We start from the raw sequence: 8,848 nt of genomic DNA on the forward strand, positions 1-8,848 counted from the left end.
GCCTAACGTCATGAAGTACTTCAGGATTTCTGGAGGACAGCAGCAGAGCTAAGGGACTATACAACTCAGTCGGTGAAGGTGGACACTCCGAAATGGGTATGTTATTTACAACTTCAGGCCAAATTCTAAAGCTGACAAATTTTGAAGCCAGACTCGTGCTACAGCTTGAACTTAGGTAATCGTGATGCATAGTAGTTCAGCTAGACTTATGGGAGCCAGGGTTATATTTCTTCCCCATACAGGAATAATATGCTACCAATTTGTGTATTACTTAATAAAGTTGATAGACAGTAAGTATGGTTTGGAGCTACACAGTTTTCAGTGCTCTTGATACATTAGGAACTGTATAGACAATGTGGTTTCAAATAAGCGTTTACTGTAAACAACAAACTCCAGCTACAAGTTCCTAGGCATGAATGTAACTGCAAGGCTCAAATGTTATTTGCAGGGAGTTACTAGTCTATGTCTTTGCAAATCTCATGTCAAACTCCCCATAGGGCTTTTCCGTGGGTTGTTTGTACCTGCTAGCGGCAGACCCTGAGTAAATTGGTGGCGCCTCCGGGTATAACAGCCTCCCATAGTTTCCAGATGTAAGGAGGCCGGCAGAGAACAAAGGATGGTGCCTATGGATCCTTTCTGCCTTGACACATTTCAACTTCATGAAGACAGGTGGTCATATTTGAAACAGACTAGAGGTTATCACCATATGGGGCATTAAGATTTCCTGACGGGGTGAACTTAACCCCTTCAGTTCGCCGTAGCCCTCTATTTCCACATATGTTGCTACTGGACAGTGTTTCATTAGCCATACTAAACAGTTGTCTCTGATCCCATCACTGAGAAACTACTACACGTAAACAGGCCTTAAATGATAGGAGCTAAATATGGACGGGAGTGGGATGCTTGTACGGGAAGGTGTAAGAATTTTGTGTAGTGGTGGCCAGAATTCAGTGCTACATAATGGCTTGTAACTTCCAGTTCTATCACACCTTGATAGAACTGTTGCTATAAGGCAGTAATTGTTAGTAACATTTTACACGTCCCCAAAAGACATAATTTAATTCTTCAAATTCATATTTACAGCTGAAAACAGTGACATGCAAAAATGGTTTTGTATTCTAGGCATGTAAGTGCTTGTTGTGCTATTTCAGTTTATGTCACTGTGGTTTTAGTTGTTTCTTCTCCTTGGTTTTAATTACCATTCCCTCTCCTGTCATCCAAGAACAAAAGACAAGGTAGGGAAACTAGCAACATGAAACTGTAATTATATTCCCTCAGGAAATAATGTCGCTAGTAGCTGTCTTTTATTTGTTCAGATCCCAAGCCATTTTGAACTACTAGAAAATGCAGACACTATTTGGTTATTTCTGTACAGTTTTCTGTAGCAGTACTTAATTTTAAAAACAATGGGGCCTCTCATTTTGCTTTAGCCAGAGCAGTAGAACTATGTTTTCTATGCATGTCATATTACAAGATAAGTCATAAAGACCAGAATTCCCAGGAGCTATAACTTGAAATACTGGCTTCAGTGACTCTTGTCCCTAAAGAAAGAAAAGTAACATTAAATCATATTCCAGCCTCACAGCAGTGCCAGCTTATAAAATCTGAGGGTCTGGCTGGAGAGCTTTTAGGAGCAGTGACTTTCTGTTGCGATGTTTTGTCTCTCTCTCACCAACGTCAAACCAAGAACATCTGGGTTCCTGGCTTACTCATGCAGCTCACAATTGGTATAATGCAAAGTCAAAACTGATGTGAAGGCTTTTGCCCCAGCTTGCAACCTCGAGGGCCATTTAGCCAGAAAAAAACACATTATGCAACCTTGTCCTTTAGTATGTCAGGAAATGAATGCTGGAGGCAAGATTGCTTGTGGAGTCTGGGCCAGGGGACACGGTTTTTCCAGGGTCCCTCCAAAATAGCTTCCAAGCCTCTGCACACTGAGCAAGAGGACTCTGTGTCCTGATTCAGTAATAAGCATCAGAGCCTGATTTTCTAAAATGTAATGGCATTAAATGTAAAGATCTGCTGCAGAAAGGAGTTAAAATAATTTCAAAATTATTTTTACAAAGAACTTCCTTTATTTGGGAAAAAATATTTTTTTCCACTTCTTATTCCAGGAAGTTGTTATTTTTGATTGAAATTGAGAATTTCACAGAGAAGGGAACTAATGCGAAATACCACCACCAAGGACCAGAGCCGTAGCCTATCAGGCATATCAGTACAGCTGCCTTGTAATACTGCGAAAGTGTTTATACTTCCAATATAATTTCTTTTTATCCCATTTTAAATACCAGCAGCTACACAACAAGTTTAACTCCAGGGATTTTTCTTCTCCAAAGTCATTCTTAACACAGAGTACAGTAGCCACCATACAGAGAATGTCATCAAATTTGCTGAAAGTGTCAAGCCGTGGCTAGCGGGGAAATCGCCTGTCGAGGGGTGTGGTTATAGCACTGCAGAGCTGCGTCCGAACGGCTCAGGACACGGAGGCAGTTTCCCAGGATTTCACTACCTTCATTCAGCGCCGTTAACATACACAGAGCTCGCTGAAGATCTTTGCCTTTAGACAATTTCAGTTTCATATAACAGAAGTGCATTACACAGCAGTCACTATGTCACACAATGATCACTCTTACACTAATTGCATTCAGTAATGATTTAGATCACAGTAACTATGCTCCCAGTGTTTCTTACAGTAGGTGGAGAAGTGCATTCAATTCACAGACTGATATATCTATGTATCTATCTATCCAGGGTAAAATTAGAATATTTTTAATGATGAGAAATCCATTTACTATAATCTTAAATGAAGCATAACTTGCCTCCTCTAATACCTCAATTTCCTAATTTATCTTGCGTAGTTCAGCAAATGATATTCTACCCATTGGAAACCCCATCTGTATTTTCTTCTATACAGCATCAGGCACAATCCATGTTCCTGACATTGAACATGTGCAGCAAAACTATATTTGATGAAGCATGTCATGCTTTAATTACTTTTTCTAGTTTTATATTATTAATATTATTAATAAGAATCCATACAACTAATCACTCATTTTCTTGACTGAAGATCCTCTGTCAAAGCAAATATTAGCATTAAGTAGGTAAGATTTTTTAAGGAATAAACACACTGTTGAATATGGGTCATGGTACTTGGGAGTCTAAGTGGTTTTAGGGACTATTTTTCTTACACTTTGCAGAAAATGATCCAGTATCTAGAAATTACACATTCCAAAAGCTGAAAACAATCCAAGATCATCATCATCGTCTTCCTCTTCTTCTAAAAGGTTGATTCCTTTAAACAGACACTAATGAAATCATGGAAAAAATAGAAAACATTAAAGGGACTACAGAGACAATCAGAAGAATTATTAGGATGGTGGAATGTTTACAAGGAGAAGTTATATCTAATGAGGCAATCAGCTAAATGAGTCAAACAAAATTTAAAAGTATGTAGTTTGTGATACAAGTATATAACAATGAGCCTGAACATGTTTATCTAGACTATCCCCACATCACTCTTGCAGACCCAGTTTGAAACTCAGAAGTACGTGGATTATCTAATGAAAAGTAAACATTGTAGGAGAGGGGCTCAATTCCTCTAACATAATGTAATGCTACACAAGTGTTAATAATAATATTTTAAACTGAAATATTGGAGGGTTGTATATATGTATATTTTAGCTGCGCCAAATACTGTGGTGTCCTTTGCAGTAATAAGAAAGTCTATTTCAAGGGTTTTATAAAAAAAAAAAAAGCAGAGGAAAAAAATCAGTATGAACAACAAAATCAGAAATGATTTATAGCCTCACAGTCACCTGACATTCCAATAAGCATGCTTAAGGAGCTGGAGAAAACCTCCTGAGACCTGATGGATGACACTTGTTTCCATGAATCTCAGACAACACTGAATTTCCAGAATCACCTCACCTAAAACATTATACAACATGTTCACATAATAGCCTCAACTGTTGCAGCTGCAGGGCCTGGAGTGAAGGAGATTGAAAAGGACAAGGAGCGAGACCACTCAAACCAGACAACAGATGGGAGTAAGCAATTATCTACTGTACACAATGGTACACAAAACATTGAGATTTCAATCATTTAATGGTTTTCTTGGTGCACAGAAATATGAACTTTTTAGGGTCAGTAACCATCTTATGTATTGTCAACACTTTTTTTCTTATGTTTCTGTCACTAGTGTACATACAGTGAAAATATCCTGATATATCTAGGACAGATCTGATAAATTTATTGAGCAGTAGATTCAATTCACTATCAAAGAAAAAATTTATGATAGTTTAAGTCTCACAAGAATATTGTGGATTTCAGTTGCAGCTTCACAAAAACGTACTTTTTTAATGCTTGTAAGGAGCAATTCCTCAGATGGGTGGCCAGGCAGGCTGGACAGAAGTTTAAGGAGAGGCAATTCTCCACGCTAGAGGCATGTTGCCCAGGTGTATCTGCCCACATACTGAACTGTCGATCATTTTAGCTGAGCGTTAAGCCACTAGGCACACCAAGGGCCCGAAGGAAACTACGGGTTCCAGGGAGCTGAATCTGTGCGTATGCTACACTCACTTGCACCCTCACTGGAATTTGGTCTACAAGGGAGCCTGGAAAACAGAGTATCTAAAGGATCTAATCTACAAAATTTTATTTTCTTTGCTGAAGATAAGCATGCTATACAGTGGCAACATGTTGTAGGGCTACTCAGTAGTCTCAGTTCAGGTTCTTTCTTCTAGAAAGATACTTCTACACTCCTTATTTTGAAATGGTAAACTTGCAGCGTGCGCTATACAGCTGCTGTGTTACCAAGACCTTTCAAAATATGTAGAACAATTGGTCTATTTGAAACATTACTATTTTACCACGCATATTTTTTTTTTTTGATTGTGGCATAAGTACAGGGAATGGAAAAGGAAAAGAAAAAAACATGGGATAGAAAAGGGTGATTTTACAAAATACTGTAGGTTATTTGCATCGAGGATGATTTCTGCTATTTAATTTTCAGTATTTTTAATACACTAAATGCTATTTAGAATTTTGAAATATCTGTAAGCATATAATGCACCAGAAAGCCTCTTAAAAATCTAAACAAATAAAGTGGCAAGAGCACTAATTTTGAAAGGTTAAAGGGTTGATAAAATGATTGACTATGCCACATAATTGCATTAGCGTAGAAGGCTCTGAAAGAAGGAATAAGTGGTCTTCTGTTGCTGTGATTAGTGACAGGAATCCATTAGGAAGAGATTGAGTGTAATTAGAAAGGAAAGACTGAAACCAAAATGAAACAAAAAAAGTAGCAGTATTTAGAAAAATAGGAAATGCAGAAATAGGTAGCATGAAGCATTATCAAAGGAGCATATTGGGTGTTCTTAGTAGTTTCTTGTGCAGTATAGTTCAGAAATAGTTGTAAACCAGGAGGGAAATAGCAAATTATATAAATAGGTAGTTCTCTCATACATGTCTTAGTTTATCAGCAGAGAAGTTGAGATATCAGTGCGAAATACACCAGAATCAATGACAGAAGTAAAAACAAATTTGCCAAATACAAGCAATTTAAAGAAAGTTTCAGACAAATTCTGGAAAATCTTCTATAGTCCATGTGAAGAACACGTTTCAAAACAACACCCTCTTGCCTTCATTTAGAGCTCTGTTGAGTCATTAAAGTCAAATTTGTAGACATACTGCCTCAGCTGTGCAGATAAACATGTTCGCAGGCTGTAAATTGTAGGTTTAAACTATGGCATTGAATTGATAGGAATGTAACTCCAAAGCATAAACCTGGCTAAGTTAAAAGCAAATGTCACTGTATTTATGAAATCAGGATCCAGCAAACATTAGGTATGTCTTTAAACCAGTGAATGCATCCTCGGATTTGCTGAAGCTCAGCCAGTGACCTAACTGTGACAATGCTGAGCTCAGTGTTAGCTGATCTATTCTCCTAAGGGTTAATTTAAACAAAGCCCAGATTATGTATCAGCTTAGTGATTTATAATTCTTACTCAATTTACTTGTATTTAAACAATCCTTAGAACGATACCATACCAGTTTCATTTATACCCTCACCACTGTGAGCAGATCTGAACTCTGCATATGTGAAAAGAAACGTGCACTCCTAAGAACATATCATTTATCAAGAACTTTGCAATACATATACATTGAGTGAAACAGGGAAAAAAACCCCAATCTCCAAAACCAAAACTCCAACAAAATTTAAAGCCAATGGTGTATTTTCTAGTATGTTTACCACCATGTGGCTATATCCTTCATTCATTAACATAACAGCACATAAGAAAATCAGAAATATAAAACAGATTAGCTTTAAAAAATGCACAAAATAACTGTAAGCATAAAAGCATAACTGCAATTTTCTATTTTTATTGTATTGCTTGGTCTTATTGATAACATGGAATATGGTCAAGAAACTTTACATGTGTCTTTCCACTAAAGCTTGTACTACACGTGCATTTCAGACTAAGGCAGATCGTGCCAAAGCTAAGTCTGACTGCTCGCTGTTCCCTCACTGATGTAGTTTCCCCTGATCATTACTTCTTTTTCTCACTTCTAAATCCAGCTGTTAATTGCTTTAACCTTTAGTTGATTCCCTTGAACTCAGGAAATTTGCATTTTATTAAAACTAAGATGATCATAATTTTAACTTCCATCCTAATTAATGCAGTTGTAACACTGATTTCAAGAATATTCAGAAATCAGTCTAACTCTTACATGTCAATTGGTCTAATTCTTACATGTCAGAATCTCTGACAATCTAATACATGGTATTGTCATTATAATGGGGTCTCCTTCTCCGAATTCTATGGCTATTGTCTCCTAAGTACCATACTTAGTCACTGCTTTATAATATTTAACATGATACTCCACAGTAACTAGAATTTAATGGCAAATCTGTTCATGGATGTAAGAATATTTAATCAATACTTAGTAAACCTACTTTATTTTGCCTCACTGATACAGAACACCATAGGAAAGATTATCACAGGCAGGTATCCCTTTATTTTAATTTATACATTTGTAATGGTATTGGTAAAGTTAACGCAAAAAAAAATAATAATATGGAGATTAAGATATCAACATGCCAAATCCGGATTGTTGTGTTTCTCATCCTCACTCCCTACTCTCCCCATCCCCCACCCCCATCCCCCCCACCCCCCGATAAATACATGACTTAAGAGAACTTACACAGCAATTATTCCACACAGCTGTCAAGACATTTTACAAAAGACCCTTTGTAGCTAGAGTGAAGTATTAAAAAGCAACTCTTCTTTTTCCCCAGATTACAAACTATTTAAAGAACAAGATTGGACTAGAAATCAGTGCACATTTACATTGAATAGTTTTTGGTTTGTAACTAGGTCATCAAATTAGATGCATCATCACCCAAGGGTCTCATTATAGTCAACGGTGAAAGACCAGATGAATAGCCCCTTGGAGCTGCCCATTAAGTATCCACAGAGCCGGCATTTCTCTCTTCATTTCCCATTAATAAATATACAGTTAGGTGGAATGAGTCTTGGCAATCATGCACTGTGGGTACCTTTCAGCTCCAACTTGTGTCCCAACCACGTCCTCTGGCTCAGAAGTAAAGCTGGTTACACACCTCCTCCTGCTTCCCACTCAGCATATCCCAGTGAAACGAAAACTAGATGGAGACCACAGTAGTTTTTCTGTGGTATTCTTCTGGGTATAGCATAGTTATTGATATTTCCAGGCATGCAGGCTCTAAAGTCTCCAAGCTAAGGACATCAATCTGTGTGAGACTGTAACAGCTGCAAGTGGAGCCACCAGGACAGCGGGTGCTCGCGCTTGTGTTTGCATTTGGGAGCCTGAAGGAAGGAAGGAAGGACTGCAATCATAACATGGTCATGATGCAAGTTGGGAAATTGTCTAAAAGCAAAGGCTTAAGTCAACGCTATTTCTTCATCAGTGTACTTAATTATTTTCCTGGCAAACAAAACCATAACCACATTTTTATTCATCCAAATGAATAAAGAAACTAAAAATTAATTTTTTCATCTTTGGTTTGTATCAATGAGTGGGACTCCATAGTCAAAATGTTTTCACTGTCATTTTACCATATGTTTGACTTCCATCAGCATCCCTCAGTTAAATGTAAGTTGCTGGTCCCATGCAGATTTGAACAGTATCAAAACAGAGCTATTCCCTAGTTTTCTACTATAATTCCTGTGCTGTTTGACAGCATGACTCTAAATCTATTTGCTTGGATAGACTATTTAAAATACAGTGCTCAGTTTCCTGTCTACGACTACTACATCCTATATTATTGTATAAAAAAATTATAAAATTGCTACTGTCACTGCCTTCTGTAGCAGCTCTGTAAATCTATGAAACAGTTTTATTGCAAGTGCACAATTAGGTAGTGTTCCAGTACAAGTTGAATGAAGCCTTTGCTCGAGCTAATCAAACTTTCCTTATCTTTTTTTTAGTAAAAAACTTGGGGATATACTGTTTAGGGGCAACCTTTACAGTGAATATATTTCATTAAATATTTGGTTCCCAACATGAACAAATCAAATCTTCGTGTAGCTGAAGTGCTGCCTTCCCACTTGTAGACAAGTGAAAAAGAACCAATCATATATAGTAGGAAGAACTACCAGCAGAACAATGTTAGTATGAGCCACATCTGTTTGGGACCCTTTCTCCTGGAGGTAGACATATTCTACTAAAAAGCATATCTGCTCCTGTGAGACACCTTCTCTGTCAGTGAGCTACTGTTCCACTGTTTTTTCTGCCGAGGCAGTTAAGAAGCTGGAAGAACTGGAGTCTTAGTTTTTAGAACAAAATTACTGTCCTTTCTATTTTCTTT

This window comes from Falco peregrinus, chromosome 2, assembly GCF_023634155.1.
Source record: "Falco peregrinus isolate bFalPer1 chromosome 2, bFalPer1.pri, whole genome shotgun sequence".
In the NCBI taxonomy this organism is placed as follows: Eukaryota; Metazoa; Chordata; class Aves; order Falconiformes; family Falconidae; genus Falco; species Falco peregrinus.